This window comes from Suricata suricatta, chromosome 2 (genome assembly GCF_006229205.1).
Source record: "Suricata suricatta isolate VVHF042 chromosome 2, meerkat_22Aug2017_6uvM2_HiC, whole genome shotgun sequence".
Taxonomy (NCBI): Eukaryota; Metazoa; Chordata; class Mammalia; order Carnivora; family Herpestidae; genus Suricata; species Suricata suricatta.
This window is the reverse complement of record NC_043701.1, coordinates 134,355,306-134,372,482: the sequence shown is the minus strand read 5'-3', so window position 1 is coordinate 134,372,482 and position 17,177 is coordinate 134,355,306. Positions and strand designations below refer to the sequence as shown.

The window sequence follows — 17,177 nt, the reverse complement described above, 5'->3', positions numbered from 1 at the left end:
CTCGCTCAGTCATTTAAGCATCCAACTTTGGCTCAGGTCATGATCTCATCGTTAGTGAGGTCAAACCTCGCATCAGGCTCTATGCTAACAGCTCAGAGCCTAGAGCCCACTTCAGATTTTGTGTCTCCCTCTCTTTCTGCCCTTACCCTGTTTGCAATATGTCTCTGTCTTCCTCTCTCTTTCAAAAATAAATATTAAAAATTTTTTGTTTAAATAACTCATTTATCATGGTATATTTTATACAGCCAATAAATTAATGCTTCAGTGCTGTACTAGTTATTACTAAGTGAGAAAAATAATAAGATGTGGAAAAGAATGCATAATATGATCCAATTTTGTAAATAATTAAAAATAACTATACATACGCATGTACGCCTGGAGGAATGTATGTGTACTGAAACGCAGACAAAAAAATAGATAGGATGGTGATTCAAGTAAGGAGGAAAATATAAAAAGATATACACTATACAGTTACTTTGGAGCAAAATGAGAAGTGAAAGGGGAAAGGGAATTAGACATGACAGGGGAAAAAATGACATAAATTCTCAATTACATAAAAATCAATATGCATAGAGTATATTGGTGTTTTTAAAATAAAAACAATATGAAAATAAAAAGGTTATCAGAAACAACCCAATCGAACCTTCCAGATGATTCAACCTACATTTATTCAACACTATATGCCAATTTTGCACAATGAACAGGAACAAGGACTGGTATCTCCTTTCTAATAACAGATCTAGTAACAAAGAATCCAGCTAGTCCCAAGGATGCCCGTTCCACTTTACAGCTGATCTAATGAGAGAAACTCTTGCGTGTGAATAACTGAAATTTGCTTTTCCATAAGAAGGAATAAATCTAATCTAATATCTATTGTTTAATCATTTTCATAGAACTAGTATTGTATTCACTTAGCAACATTTACAGGTAGTTTCCTGCTTTTCTACATAATACAGCCCTTAAAATGTGTCTGTTGAAACTGCAGACTCAGACTTAAGTAATTTAAATGTTAAAAAAAAAATGACAACCTGGAGGACCCGGGTGGCTCAGTCAGTTAAGCATCGGACTCTTGATCAGCTCAGGTCATGATCTCACAGTTCATTAGATTGAGCCCCGTGTCAGGCTCTGTGCTGACAGTGCAGAACCTGCTTAGGATTCTCTCTCCCACTCTCTATCTGCCCCCTCCCTCTCTCTCTCTCTAATTAAATAAACTTTTTTAAAAAAGACAAACTGAAAAGTTTGCAACTCAATCACAAAGGCTTTTCTTAATACCCAAACAGTTCCTAAAAATCACAAAGAAAAAGGTCACTATAAGAGGTAAGGAATAGTTTATATACACATATATATACATATGTATAATATTACTTAGTGATCAAAAGGAAATGCAGTTCTTTAAAAAGATGTTCAACTTCACTCACTTAATGCAAATTAAATCTACACCGAAATACAATTTTTTTCACCAATCAGACATAGATCCAAAAGTTTGGTAACACATTTTGTTGGCAAAATATAAATAGATAGTAGTTCTCATACTTTCCGCTTTTAGGAACATGTTCTATAAATTCATACAGGAGCAGTAATGAACGCACAGGGTTATTCACTGTAGCAATGCACATAATAGCAAAAGACTAGGGCCAACTTAAGTGTTTAACAGAAGGGAACTGATTTTTCTAAAAATATATTAGCACACCTATGTGAAAGATCACAAGCTATGAAATCATCATTTAGCAATTCTGAAGGAAGAGTTCAGAAAATTACACTACTAGGTATTTATCCACAGGATACAAAAATGCTGACATGAAGGGGCACATGTCCCCTAATCAATGTTTACAGCAACACTATCAAATAGCTGAAATATGGAAAGAGCCCAAATGTCCATCAACTGATAAATGGATAAAGATGTGGTAGATATATATATGGACTATTACTCGACGATCAAAAAGAGTGAAATCTTGCCATCTGCAAGTGGATATAACTAGAGTATATTATGCTAAGCGAAATAAGTCAGTCAGAGAAAAACAAATATTATATGATTTCACTCATCGTGGAATTTAAAAAACAAAACAAATAAACATAGGAGGAGGGAAGGAAAAACAAAATAAGATAAAAACAGAAAGGGAGGCAAACCATAAAAGACTCTTAAATACAGAGGACAAACCAAGGGTTGACAAAGAGGTGGTGGGAGGGAAATGGGCTAAATGAGTGATGGGCATTAAGGAGGGCACTTGTTGGGATGAGCACTGGGTGTTATTTTTAAGTGATGAATCACTAAATTCTATTCCTGAAACCAATACTACACTATATGTCAACTAACTTGAATTTAAATTTAAAAAGAAGAAGAAAATTATTTCTTAATATTTCTGCTTACCAAATCTAGAGATGGAAGGATGGGCTTTCCAACAGCCTTAGAAAAATCTTATCAGTTTTTACAAAAATGGTAAAAGGGTTCTTGAGAACAGCATCTCAAGCAGATGGGCTTTAAGAGATGCTTTAAATAACTTTATTGTAATTTGAGGCTGTTACTTGTGAGTGTATAAGAACATGGTGAGGGCGGTATCCAATTCTGTTCACACAGTAACATAGTACAGACGGATCATCAGGTGAATATAGGTTTTTTAATTTCTTTTTCAATTTTCCTGAAATTTGTCTCAAGAGAAAAGAATCTTTATTCTTCTTCTTAAAATTTATTTATTCATTTTTGAGAGAGAGTGTGTGGTGTGTGTGCAAGCAGAGGAGGGGGAGGGGGAGGGAGAGAGAGAGAGAGAGAGAGAGAGAGAGAGAGAGAGAGAGAGAGAGAGAGAGAGAAAGAGAGAATCTCAAGTAGATTCCACATTGTGAGAGCACAGTCCAATACAGGGCTCAAAGCCACTAACTGTGTGATCATGACCTGAGCCCAAGTCGAACATTTAACTGACTAAGCCACCCACGCACTCCAAGAATGTTCATTCTTTAAAATTCTGGAATAGCCACCAAAAAAAAAATCAATTTTGACAATTATATTGTAAACACAAACAGGGATACAGCTACTCTTTGGACTATTAAGCTGCCATTAAATGTTCATGTCAAGTTTGTTAAACATTCGGTATAATGCTAAGCAAGGGAAGCAAATATAGTTTTATACTGTATTTAAAGATGAGCTACTCTGTTATCAAAAGTGAGATGAACTTCGTAAAAATGTCTGGAAAGAAATGCATAAAAATATTAACAATGGCTGTTTCTGAGTAGCACTTTCTCTTTCCATTTTTCTGGATATTTTATTTTTCTATGATTTGGTATTTACAAGTAGCTAAAAACTTCTTTTAAAAGAATAATAATAACATCATACACAAGAACACAAAATTAAGTTTATTTTTGTTCTGACAAACTTGTTGGGTACTTTTTTTAAAATGTAGCTGTAAAAAAAAATCTAACTCTTATTTTCCCCCTTACTTTTGCTGTGAATCTTAAACTGCTTTAAAAAAAACTGTTTTAATTTTAAAAATTCTAGAAGATAAACATTCCCTAAAGACAGAAGTGATGTAACAAAGCAAATTAAGCTTTCATAAGAGAAAGGAGCTTTTTTGTCCATGTCCAAAAGTCTTAAGGAAGGAAATATTGCAAGTTTTAGCTAAAACATGATCCAAGAAAGTAACACACACACACTCACAAAGAAAATCAGACTTTTTCTCCATTTCTTAACTGTCTGCAGGGAAATAACAGCTTTCAGCTGAAGCTACTCTCTTCTCTGACCTCTGTGAATCAAACCCCAACACAAAAATGGGTTATTGTGGCTACCCAAAGATTAACTTGGAAAATGTAATGCTGTCTACTGTGTTTTTAACTGTTATTACATTAGAATTTTATTTGTAAAAATACTTACATGTAAAAAAGAGAGAAAGAAAGGAAACTCTGACAGCAACTACAATTCAATCTTGCTACCTCATTGTAATTATTGTCTATGCCTAGAGTACGGCAAGTGGAGGGCTGAATAAAACAGAAAAAGGCGAGAGGGGGGCGCTAGGTGGTAAGGCAGTAACTGAGATCAAGTGGGAAAGGCAGCGTCTAATTTATAAGAAGTCATACACAGTTTACTTACAATAAGCCAGTATGCTAAGCTGTTCTATAAATTTTAGTATTCATACAGAAAAGTGTCCTCACAGGCTCATCTTGATCTTCAAATAAAACATACAGATTCTGTTTTGTCATTACTTACCAAAGATCCTCAAATTCACAATGATGTGAGAATAACACACGACCAAACACACACTGAACCATAAATATTGTCGAGTTTCTCATTAGAAGCTTAAGTGAAGAATAATTTCAAGTTGCAATTACCAGTGACAAGGATTAAACTGATTTGTCTATAAGCGTCACAGATTGTTTTTTATTTCAACCAAAATGAAATGCTTCTTTTTTAGTCTCGAAAGCAAATACCACCATTACCCACTTACAGGTGACACTGTCTAGAAATAGCAGTAACGTATCACTATAGCAAGGCATCGGTCAGGGGTAAAAACTCTGCAGTGCATATTAGAAACCATCTCAGGACAACCAATAAATTAAATTTTAAAAATCCTTCTATACAAAGGAAATTTTGAGATGAGGAAACACACTCAAACGTGCACTTTTAAAAGAAGTATATATTAATTCATCCAACTACTATGTGAGTGCCACGTGTCAGATATTCTTTTAGGTGCTGAGCATTCTGTAGTGAAGAAAATGTTCTTGCTCTACTGGAGGGGACAGGACAAAAGGGCAAGTAATATATACACATGAAATATTGGAAATGCTAAAAAAATAATAAAGCAGAGTAATGGAGAAAAAGAGTGTTGAGGAGATGGGGGAAAACCACAGTTTAATACAGGCATACTTCATTTTATTGAGCTTTGCTCTATTGCATTTCAGATACTGCATTTTTTACAAATTAAAAATCTGTGGCATCCCTACATCAAGCAAGTCAATTGGCACCATTTTTCCAATAGCATCTACTCACTTCGTGTCTTTGTATCCCATTTTGGCAATTTTTGTAATATTTTATACATTTTCATTATTATACTTGTTATGGTGGTCTGTGATCAGTGACATTTGATGTTACTACTGTAATTGTTTAGGGGCACCATGAGGTACCCGTATAGCACAGTCAACTTAATGGATAAATGTGTAATGTTCTGACTGTGCCACTGACAGGCCATTGCCATGTCTCTGTCCCTGTCCTCAAGCCCACTTATTCCCTGAGATACAATACTGCAAATAGGTCAATGAGCCGACAATGGCCTCTAAGTAAGCAAGTGAAAGGAAGAGTCACAAGTCTCTCACTTTAAGTCTAAAGCTAGAAATGATTAAGCTCAGTGCAGAAGGCCTGTTAAAAGCCGAGATGGGCCAAAAGCCAAGCATCTTATGTCGAACAGTCAGCCAAGTTGTGAATGCAAAGGGAAAGTTCTTGAAGGAAATTGCAAGTGCTACTCCAGTAAACACATGAATGGTAAGAAAGGAAAGCGGCCTTATTGCTGATATGGGTAAAGTGGTCTGGATAGAAGATCAAACCGCCACAACGTTCCCTTCAGCCAAAGCCTAACTCAGAGCAAGGCTCTCTCTCTCTTCAGTTCTACGAAGCTGAGAGAGGGGAGGAAGCTGCAGAAATCTGAAGATAGCAGAGGTTGGTTCCTGCGGTTTAAGAAGCTGTCTCCATAACAAAGAAGTGTGGCAGCAAGTGCTGGTGTGGAAGCTGTAGCAAGTTTTCCAGAAGATCCAGCTAACATAATTCATGAAGGTGGTTGCAACAGATTTTCAACGTAGACGAGAACAGACTTCTACTGGAACAAGAGGTCATCTACAGTGTTCATAGCCAAAGAGAAGTCAATGCCGGCTTCAGAGCTTCAAAGGACAGGCGTTCTTGTTAGGGGCTAATGCAGCTGGTGACTTTATATTGACGCCAATGCTCATTTACCATTCTGAAAATCTTTGGGCCCTTAAAAATTATGCTAAATCTACTCTGCCTTTGTCCTATAAATGGAAAACAACAAAGCCTGGATGACAGCACATCTGCTTACAACACAGCTTACTGAGAATTTTAAGCCCACTGTTGACACCTACTGCTCGGAAAAAAACATTCCTTTCAAAATATTACTGCTCACTGTCAACTGGTCACCCAAGAGTTCTGATAAAGACATACAAGACTGTTTTCATGTCTGCTGACACAACATCCACTCTGCCACCCATGGATCATGGAGTCATTTTGACACCTGGGTGGCTCAGTCGATTAAGCATCCAACTTCAACTCAGGTCATAATCTCACAGTTTGTGGGTTTGAGTCCCATATCAGGCTCTGTGCTGACAACTCAAAGCCTGGAGCCTGCTTCAGATTCTGTGTCCCCTTCTCTTTCTGCCCCTCCCCTGCTTGCACCCTGTCTCTCTTTCTCTCTCTGAAAAATGAATAAACATTAAAAAAATTTATAATAAAAAATACTTTTCAAAAGCTATAACTGCCACAAATAGGGATACCTCTGATTGATCTGGGTAAGGTAAATTGAAAACCTTTTGAAAAGGATTCACTATTCTAGATGCCATTAAGAATATTCATGATTCATGGGGGGAAAGGTCAAAATTTCAACATTAATGGGTATTTGGAAGAAGTTGATACCAGCTCTCATGGATGACTTTGAGAGGTTCAAGATCTCAAGGAAGAAGTAAGGACAGGTGTGGTGGAAACAGCAAGAGAACTAGAATCAGAAGTGGAGCCTGAAGATGTGATTGAACTGCTGCAATCCCATGATAAAACATGAATGGATGAGGAATTGCTTCTTACGGATGAGCAAAGAAAGTGGCTTCTTGAGATGGAATCTACTTCTGGTGAAGATGCTGTGAAGCTTATTGAAACGACAACAAAGAATTTAGAATACTACACAGACTTAGTTGATGAAGCAACAGCAGGGTTTGAGAGCACTAACTCCAGTTTTGAAAGAAGTTCTACTGTGGGTAAGAAACTACCAAGCAGCATTGATGCTACAGAGAAATTGTTCATGAAGGGAAGAGTCAATCGATGCAGCCAAATTCACACTATTGTTTATTTTAAGAAGTTGCCACAGCAAGCCCACCTTCAGCAACCCCCTCTGGTCAGTCAGCAGCCATCAACATGGGGGCAAGACCCTCCACCAGCAGAAAGATTACAACTCACTGGAAGTTCAGAAGATGGTTAGCATTTTTTTTAGCAATAAAGCTTTTTTAATTAAGGTATGTACTTTTTTTGATGCAATGCTACTGCATACTTAATAGACTACAGTAAAATGTAAACATAACTTCTATGTGTACTGGGTAACAAAAACACATTCAATTCACTTTACTGCTGTGATCTGGAACCGAACGCACGATATCTCCAAGGTATGCCTGTACAGAAAGGGAGCTCGTGGAAGAGATCTGAGCAGACCTGAGAAAGACAACAAATAAGCAAACGTGCAAGTATTTCAGGAAAAGAGCACTCTAGTCATAAAACTGCAAATGCAAAGATCCTGTGAGGTGGGTGTACATCTGGCATGTCTGAGGAACACTAAAGTCAGTGTCACAAAAATGGAGTGGGCAAGGGCAAAGCAGAAGCAGGTGGGGGTCAGACAGGGAATGTGCAGCAGTGGGAGCTGGGGCTGGCTGGTCCCAGCCGAAGAGAAGACTTGTACATTCCAGAACTTTGAATCAGCCATCGTGGGAATAGTTACACCACAGAAGCAATCAAATGTTACACATCAGTGGCTTTCCCCCTCTCTGGAGATCCAGTTTATCAGCACACTGCTCCCTATAGGCCACTTTAAATACTTTATCTTTTGCTCTGTGTGAGATCAGAAGCTACTGGAAGAGTCGTCTTCTGTCTCATATCATTCTCACTGCTTGAGTTCTGATCACAGAGAAAAAGGACGAAAGCAAGAAGACTAGTTTGGAGGCTGCTGACATACTGTAGATGAGATATGCTAGTGGTCTAAGTCAAAGCACCAATGGTGAGAGCATGAGAAGGCAAATTCTGAAGAATGAAGAGTTGCTCTGATTTGAATCAGCATGTGGCAGCAGTTACCAAGCTTCCAACCTACAAATACGTCACTGTGTATAGAGTGACACTCTAATATTTCATTTCTGGTTCTGAATTAAGACTGGCTAGCTGGATTTATAAGGAGCTTCAAGAAGTGCAAAGAACCAATAAGGAGACTTAGATGAACATTATATATTTTCAGCTATCAGCGGTTCTATTATCATTTGAAATGATCAACACAGACATTTACTGAGCATCTGTTTTATATAAGGCACCATAAGAGATACCAAAAAAATCTATACTCTAAGCCCTCAACCTCAAGGAGGTTACAATCTAAAAATTTAAGCTAAGAGGTGCCTGGGTGGCTGAGTCGGTTAAGCGGTAGACTCTTGATTTTGGCTCAGGTCATGATCTCATGGTTCATGGGATGGAGCCCCACACTGGGCTTGTGTCGACAGCACGGAGCTTTTTTCTTGAGATTCTCTCTTTCCTCTCTCTCTCTCTCTCTCTCTGCCCCCTTCCCCTTGCTCCCACACACTCACTCTTGCTCTCAAAAACTAAACTTAAAAAAATAAAAACAAAAACTAAACTTTAATAAATAAATCATCCATATATAAAAATGAACAAATTCAATACAGTTAAGCCACAAAGTGTGTAGTAGTGCTAAGGAGTTTCCTACAAACTGGGATGGGGGGGGGTCACTAGACTTGATGAATAAAATGGGACAGGGAGGCAGAAAGGAACAAGTAAAGGCCTTCCCAGCAATGAATCTGAGAAGTAAAAGAGCTAGGTAAAGATGGGAATGCACTTGGTGGTTCAGGAGCAGCCTCCTCGAGGCATTCAGGAGCACTGGGAGCTAGAGATTACAACTGTGGCAAGATGGAGATCTACAGTTGAACTTTTTTTTTTTAATGTTTATTTATTTTTGAGACAGACAGAAACAGAGCATGAGCGAGAACGGGGCAGAGAGAAAGGGGAACAAAGAATCTGAAGCAGGCTCCAGGCTCTGAACTGTCAGCACAGAGCCTGATGTGGGGCTTGAACTCACGGACTACAAGACCATGACCTGAACCAAAGTCAGATGCTTAACTGACTGAGCTACCAAGGCGCCCGCCTATATTTGAATTCTTAATTGCATCACTTGAGCATGTTACTTACAACCCTCCAGCCTCTATTTCCTCTGAAGTGACAATTCCTTTACAGGACTAAATTAAGTAAAATTATGCATGTACAGTGCTTCACACAACTTGGAAGTTAGTAAGTAGTCACTGGTTATTAAAAACAACATTCTCATTAAAGATGGAAAGACAGATTGGAATTCCATTATGGAAGTCCTTGAATATCAGACTAAGGAATTTGCATTAAATCCTGTAGGCAGCGGCAATGTGGGGGGCAAGGTTTGTGTGGGGGAATTATTTGGAAGATTTTACAACTATAAACCTGGCAAGCAGATACACAATGGATTGATTACAAGGGAAACATTGAAAGTTGAGATGCTATTTCTCAACTTTCTCTAGATGCAATAATCTAGATATACAGTAAGAGTTTCAACAAGGGTAAGGATAGTGATAATGGACTACAAAGTGCGAAGGGTAGGACACTGACCTGTGTGTACACTGAAGACAGGGTTAAGATGGTAAGTTTTATGTTATGTGTTTTCACCGCATGTTTTAAAGCAGAAGTTAACTCAAGTAACTAGAAGAACCAAAGGTGCCAATTAGGAAAAAAACAACAACAATAACAATGGCAGTAAAGTCATGAAAGGGGGCTCCATTTGGGGGAAATGGCTCTACATTTTGATTAGGTTTGAAGTGATGTTGCGAAAACCAAAGGAACATGTAGAATATATAGAGATACAAGACTGAAGCTGACTCACTGATGAGTGGCAAGGAGAAATTTCACCATGCATAAACATACCAATACACCCAAGTCACAACTAATTGGCTCATAAGTCTTTACTGTAAGGTTAGAAAGGATGGATAGACTTGGTGACTGTATTTAATACAGACTGAAAAGATGTCTTTTCTGAGGCATCCCCAAAACCTAATTACAATAAAAAGCAGCCATTGGGGCGCCTGGATGGCTCAGCAATTAAGCATCTGGCTTCGGCTCAGGTCATGATCTCACGGTTCGTGGGTTCCAGCCCCGCATCAGGCTCTGCTGACAGCTAGCTCAGAGCCTGGATGGAGCCTGCTTCGGATTCTGTGTCTCCTTCTCTCTCTGACCCTCCCCTGCTCACACTGTCTCTCTCTGTCTCTCAAAAATAAACAGAAAACATAAAAAAAACTTTTTTAAGCAGCCATTAATACAACCTACTTTATTCATCTGAAGATACAAAAAGGACTGTAACAGATCCAGTAGCACAATGCCACTTTGATAATCCTTTAATTCAGACACCATATAATCTAAGATGTAAGGTGAATTTGTTCAGTGTATTCTCCATATATCCCTTAAATGTTAGCAGTGAATTTGTATGTATGTGTGTTTTTCCAGAATTGCTAACATTTTTGTATACCTTTTTCTCTGAATAACATGAATATAGAAAAATATATAAGCCTGGTGAACTTTCATAAAGTAAACACATCCATATAACCAGTACCCAAAACAAACCCAGAACACTCCTAGTACCGCAGCAGGCCCCTTCAGACCCCGTTCTAAGCACTGTCCCTAATCTTCAACTACGGTAACCAATCTTCTGACTACTGACATCACAGATAGTTTAACTTGTTTTTGAAATTTATGTAAATGCAATCAGAGAGTATGCACTTCTTAGTGTCTGGCTTCTTCTGCTCAACATTAGATTTGTGAGATTCACACATTATTGTATATAGCTGTAGTTTGTTCATTCTGATCAGTATTTAACATTCATTGTGTGATTATGCCAGAAACTCATTTACTCACTCCACAGTTGATGGGCATTTGGAAAATTCCAGCTTGCACTATTACAATTAGTCCCAAGTCTTCTGGTGAACACACACACACACACACACACACACACACACACACAATTCTGTTGTGTATAACTCTAGGAGTGAACATGCTGAGTCACAGAGAATGCAAGTGTTCAACTTTAGCAAAACAACAAATGAACTTGAAAGGAAGGGATATTTTAAGGTCTTTATAGGGAAATTTGAATAACTAATAATTCATCAGAAGGTGCTAATGAAAGCAACATCAAAAACGACTTTCAGAGGATAAACATATTAAAGTAGGATTGTTGAACCACATGGCTTCCAAAGAAGGCAATTTAGTTTAAGATATTTTCACCAGCAATTTAGAATGTGACAATAAAACTTAGAAGTAACCAGTTTAGGGCACCTGGGTGGCTCAGTCGATTAAGCATCTGATTTAGGCTCAGGTCATGATCTCAGGGATTGTGGGTTCGAGCGCACATTGGACCTTGTGTGGCAGCTCAGAGCCTAGAGCCTGCTTTGGATTCTGGGTCTCCGTCTCCTTCTCTCTCTGCCCCTCCCCTGCTCACACTCTGTCTCTATCTCTCAAAAATAAATAAAAACATTTTTAAAAGTTTTAATTAAAAAATCTTTTTAAAAAAGAAGTAACTTGGGGCACCTGAGTGGCTCAGCCGGTTAAGTGTCCGACTTCGGCTCAGGTCTCATGTTCCGTGGTTTCAAGCTCCATCTCGCTCTGTGCTGACAGCTCAGAGCCTGGAGCCTGCTTCAGATTCTTTGTCTCCCTCTCTCTCTGCCCCTCCCCAGCTCACTGTCTCTGTCTCTCAAAATAAAATAAAGACATAAAAAAAATTATTTTTAAAGGAAGTAACCAAGTTTGTCTTATCACTGAAAATTTAGAAACAACTGAAGAGCTACTACTATCAATAAGGTAAAGTAGCCACTTTCTCATCAGGTTACAGAACATAAGTGTCACAACTCTGCAGCAGTTAAGCCTGTACTCATTGAATCACACTCCGGAATATGAAAGAGACTTCAAAACTAGCCTAACCTTTAGGTGGTCATATCAATGCCTTCTAAATCAATGAACATGCGACCAAAAATTCATTTAATCCTGGAATAGAAAAAGGTTATTAGGCAAAAACTAAGGGAATCTGAATAATGTATACTTTAGTACGTACCAACACTGGTTTATTAACTGTAACAAATGTGCCAATTTAATGTAACATGTTAGCAAAAGAGGAACTGGAGATGGGGTATGTATGGGAATTGTGTGCAATATCCTTAGCCATTTTCCTATAAATCCAAAACTGTTTAAAAATAGAATTTAGGGGCGCCTGGGTGGCTCAGTTGGTTGAGCCTCCGACTTTGGCTCAGGTCAGATCTCATGTTCGTGGGTTTGAGCCCCGCATCAGGCTCTATGCTGACAGCTAGCTCAGAGCCTGGAGCCTGCTTCCGGTTCTGTGTCTCCTTCTCTCTCTGCCCCTCCCCCTCTCATGCTCTGTCTCTCTCTGTATCAAAAATAAAATAAAACATTAAAAAAAATGTTAAAAAAATAAAAATAGAATTTATTTTTAAAATTCCATTTAAAACTCGGCAACATAATCTGCAGACTGTAATACACCTGCTAAACTCCTCTCAGAATGCAATCCAAATGCATTTTAAGAGCTGTTAGACACCCACACATGCACACATACGCACACATACACTCTTTCCATCTATGAGCTTAGACACATAGATGTATGAGAGAAGCATTCTATCTGTGCTGATTTTGGTTTTGTTCCCAGCTATAAAATAATGAACAAGGCTCAGACTTCCTTTTTTATTCCAACTAATCTAAACTTTTTGAGTACATACTTATAAGCACTTAACGATTCATTAAGAAGCCACTCCCCCCCCCGCCCCCCGTTAACCTTCAAGCAAGAAAATAAAAGCATCCAAACTCCAAGTAACATCAATTCTCCAATAAATCACATAGTTGTGGTTTAAATCATTGAGTCTTTTTGCTTCTACTTCAGAGGGAAAAAGGGGAAAAGGCTGTGCCTTACAATTAGTAGGGAAAACAAGTAGTCCTAATATGGTATAAGACCTAGTAGACGGAACCCTGGGAGGAGAAGGCAGGAAAACTAGCTTCTGGTTTCAGTTCCACCACTAATCTCCTCTGTGATCCTTGAACACTTCCCTGAACATCTCTGATCCTCAATTTCCATGATCTCAAATTCATCTTAACTCTGACATTTGTTCAATGAATCAAGATGTCCTTTATTTATCACTAGGGTATTGGAAAACACCCTAGTTAAAGCTTTTATCCTTATCTGTTCTATAAAATCTTTAAAGTATCTAGAAAGAAAAAGAATATCCTGTTATGGAATGAGAGTTTATTCCCATGGGGAGTGGGGAGTAGGGGCATATAATGAATGAAAGAAAACAAATTAAACAGCCATCATGGATTTCCATTCCATTAACCTTGCATTAGTAATACCACCACCATATATATTACAAATATTTATTTGCTAGACAGCATTATGACACAGGGCTTGGCTTTCTTTTTAGAAGACTATTTGAATTCACCGATGGTTCCAGCAAATTTATATCTAAATATATTCTGAAGTTTGGTTCTTCTACAGAAGGAATTGGCACACTTTTTCTTAAAAATCCGGATAATTTAGGCTTTGCGAATCATATGGTCTCTGTCACAACTCACCTTAGCTGCTGTAGTGCAAAAGCAGCCACAGACAATTGTAAATGAATGGGTGTGTGTTCCTATAAAACTTTATTCACAAAAACAAGTGTTGGTCATGGCTGTAGTTTGCTACTCTCTGTCCTAGTGTCAGGGCAGAGACATCAACTGGCAAGATAGATTTTGTAAAACCGAGTCATGAATTCACACTGAAATAAACTTTTGTTTGCAGGGAGAAAACGTTTATGAATCATGATCTTCACATACCTGAGAATGTTCAAGTTTCCCCTGCGTGAACAGGTCACATCACCAATACCTAAGACAGAGCAGGAAAACACTCTCCCTTACGTGGTTGTTATGACATATAACAGGGCTGTGTTAATTTATATAGGCAAGATTTACAAGGTGACCTGCAAAGTAAAATACCAGGTTTTAGCTACTTTAGCAATAAAAGAAACCCAAACCTCATTAATGCCAACCATCACTTCTTCTATATATTAAGCTAAATTAATTAAGCTATATAGAGAGCTCAACTTCAAGGTCATTGACTTTCTTGGGAGAGCTGTTCTGTTTCCATGCAACCCAGCTGGTCTAGACTAGCAGCCCCTTGGTCATCCATAACCGGTTAAATTTTCAGAAGGCCACACTAACGGACTATTTGATCTAATACAGAAGTTCTGATTCATTCCGGGGTGGGACAGGAGTTGCACATCAACACGAACGGGCTAATTCGGCCAAGACCAGGTATATCCTCCCTTAGGGTCTATCCTGACAAAAATGTTCCATCCTGTGAGAGTCGCCTTGCTAACATCAGCCCCATGTTAGCTACCAGGTATTGAACAGCAGGCTAGAGCAAAGAGCCAGCCCACAAGGATCAAGCAAGTGCCTTTTTAAAAACTAATCCTAAGAAGTTCCTCTACATGGCTTTGCAAAGTAAGCAAAAACCATGCCAAATAGTAAAAAAGGCACTTACTTGACTCCCACAGGCCAGCTCCACACTCTAGCAGCTAAGATGTCACTGCCATGGTACATGGAGAGTGAGGTGGAAGCGATATCTTGCCAACCACTGTAGGAATGGTAGTGAAAGACCTAAAAGAATAGAAAAAAGTAAAGTCAATGTCAAAGGTAAAGGCTCTCCTGAGCCTGCTGACATGGGCGCCTCAGCATATGACAACAAAGGAAAGAAAGCTGGAGAAGATGTTGGTTAGGTCACTTTTAGCTGCTAGTCATTACAGTGACCTTTGGAACAAGAGGGCACTCTTGAAAGAATATTAGCTATAACCCAGAATAAATCCATAAGGTTATGAACTCTCAAATATACATTTTTTCCTGAGAAAGAAAGTATTGAATTTTTGATAGCCATATGGTAAGCTCATATAGATGTAAAACTCGAGAATCTGAAGCAACAATTCATAGACCCATAATATTTTTTTTAATGTTTTATTTACTTTTGAAAGGGGGGCAGGCTGAGAGGGGGACAGAGGATCTGAAGCAGGCTCTGTGCTGACAGCAGCGAGCCCGATGTGGGGCTAGAACTCAGAAACCGTGAGATCATGACCTGAGCCGAAGTCGGACGCTCAATCCACTGAGCCACCCAGGCGTCCCGACCCATAATATTTTTAGAAATTGTTTGAAAGAAGCAAACTTTTTTCACTCATCTCTATCCTTCTAGCATTTAAAAAAGGGAACCCTGGGGCGCCTGAGTGGCTCAGTCGGTTGAGCGTCGGCTTCAGCTCAGGTCATGATCTCACGGTTCGTGGGTTTGAGCCCCGCGTCAGGCTCTGGGCTGACAGCTAGCTCAGAGCCTGGAGTCTGCTTCAGATTCTGTGTCTCCCTCTCTCTCTGACCCTCTCCTACTTGCACTGTCTTTCTCTGTCTCTTGAAAATAAATAAAAGACATTAAAAAATTAAAAAAAGGGAACCCTAATAAATAATGATAAAAAGAAGAAATTTTTTAAAGATTTTTTAATAAATTTTTTTTAACATTTACTTATTTTTGAGAGAAGAGGGAGCAAGCAGGGGAGGGGCAGACACAGAATCCAAAAACAGGCTCCAGGCTTTGAGCTGTTGGCACATAGCTCAATGTGGGGTTCAAACTACGAGATCATCACCTGAGCCAGAAGTTTGTCAGGATGGCTTTGCATAAGTAAGTCACCCAGGTGCCCCAAGATTTCTTTTATTAAGTAATCTGTAAACCTAGTGTGGGGCTTGAATTTACAACCACAAGATCCAGAGTTGCATGCTTCACAGAATGAGCCAGACAGATGGCCCCCCTCCTTTTATTTAAATAAGAAAAAAAAATTTATTTAGCTGAAGGGGGCCCTGGCAATGAGTCTCAGGTTATCCAGATTCATTCAAAACTTTCACTAGTTTCAGAAAAAAGTTCACAAAACTTAGATTTCTTGATGCACTAAAACAAAAAAAATCTAATTCATTTACCTAGCCACACAATCATCTGTTTTAGGGGTTCTGTTTCAAAATGCTTGACTCCTGGCAAATTTTATCAGAGATCATTCAAAAACAAGAACAACAATTTTTTTTCAGAACAACATTTTTAAAAAGAGCGTGTTCACATATCACTACCTCCTCTCCCAATGCCTACCTACACTATTTGTGGATAAAATAATTTGTGAATAAAAAACTGCAACTTATATGAAAAGCAGCAACAGTGACAAAACAAAAAACATTGTTAATAATCAGTTAAGTCTCAATTCTTAATTCTCAATAATTTCTCTCTTCCTTCCATCTAATCATTCCAACCTCAATTTTTTTTTTTTTTTAATAAGCTCTTCTTTTACTTGCTGGCACTTTTAGCAGCCTTTCCCCCAGAACCACAATGGCAGAAACTAACAGGCAGCTAAATTTAATCATTCTTGGGGCACCAGAATCTCTCCAGTAAGAAAAACAAAGATAATTTCAATTTACATTCTAAATTAAGTTTCAGCCAAAAGACTATTCTTGCACTGCTCCCTAATTCTAATATGCTTAAAGTTGGGTCACCTTTTTAACAGACAGTCTGATGATTCAAATTGCCCAGGCCTCAATTAATTTAATTAGAAAGGGATATTCACTGTTAATAGCATATCTGGCCAGACTGCATTATGGGTGCCTACCTCACATTTTCTTCTCAATTTTGGCTTGTTTGCTCTACCTTAGCTACAGTCCCTGGAAAGCATCCCACTTATTAGTGTTTCCCTTGCTGCATCAGCATTTCTGGTTAAATGATTGCTACAACAGCAAATCATTTGGAGGGACAACCTGAATGGAGTTCTGTATTGTATATTCTGCAACATTATCCAAACCATTATCAACAACATTACAGTTCTTTTTTTTAATGTTTATTTATTTTTGAGAGACAGGGACACAGAATTGGCGGGGGTGGGGGGACAGACAGACAGAGAGAGACACACAGAATCTGAAGCAGGCTCCAGGCTCTGAGCTGTCAGCACAGGGCACAAACGTGAGCCGAAGTCAGATGCTTAACCAACTGAGCTACCCAGGTGTCTCTAAAAGATGTTGCAAATGAGAATAATTGCATGAAATTGGGAAGAAAAACATTTATCAGAGATTGTCTTTCTAAAACAATGACTACAAGGAA

At 38.6% G+C, this 17,177-nt stretch overlaps 1 protein-coding gene across 2 annotated transcripts in view; it reads right to left on the bottom strand.

The window, feature by feature from the left end:
- The window catches only part of MCU (mitochondrial calcium uniporter), a 179,348-nt gene extending 164,692 nt beyond the window's left edge, over nucleotides 1-14,656 (bottom strand). For both annotated transcript variants that reach the window (XM_029931897.1, XM_029931900.1), the window contains exons 1-2: nucleotides 14,553-14,656; nucleotides 13,847-13,895 (exon numbers count right to left, since the gene is read on the bottom strand). The gene's annotated coding sequence lies outside the window, so the exon portion shown is untranslated. The remainder of the gene's footprint in view (nucleotides 1-13,846; nucleotides 13,896-14,552) is intronic.
- Nucleotides 14,657-17,177: the final 2,521 nt, after the last annotated feature.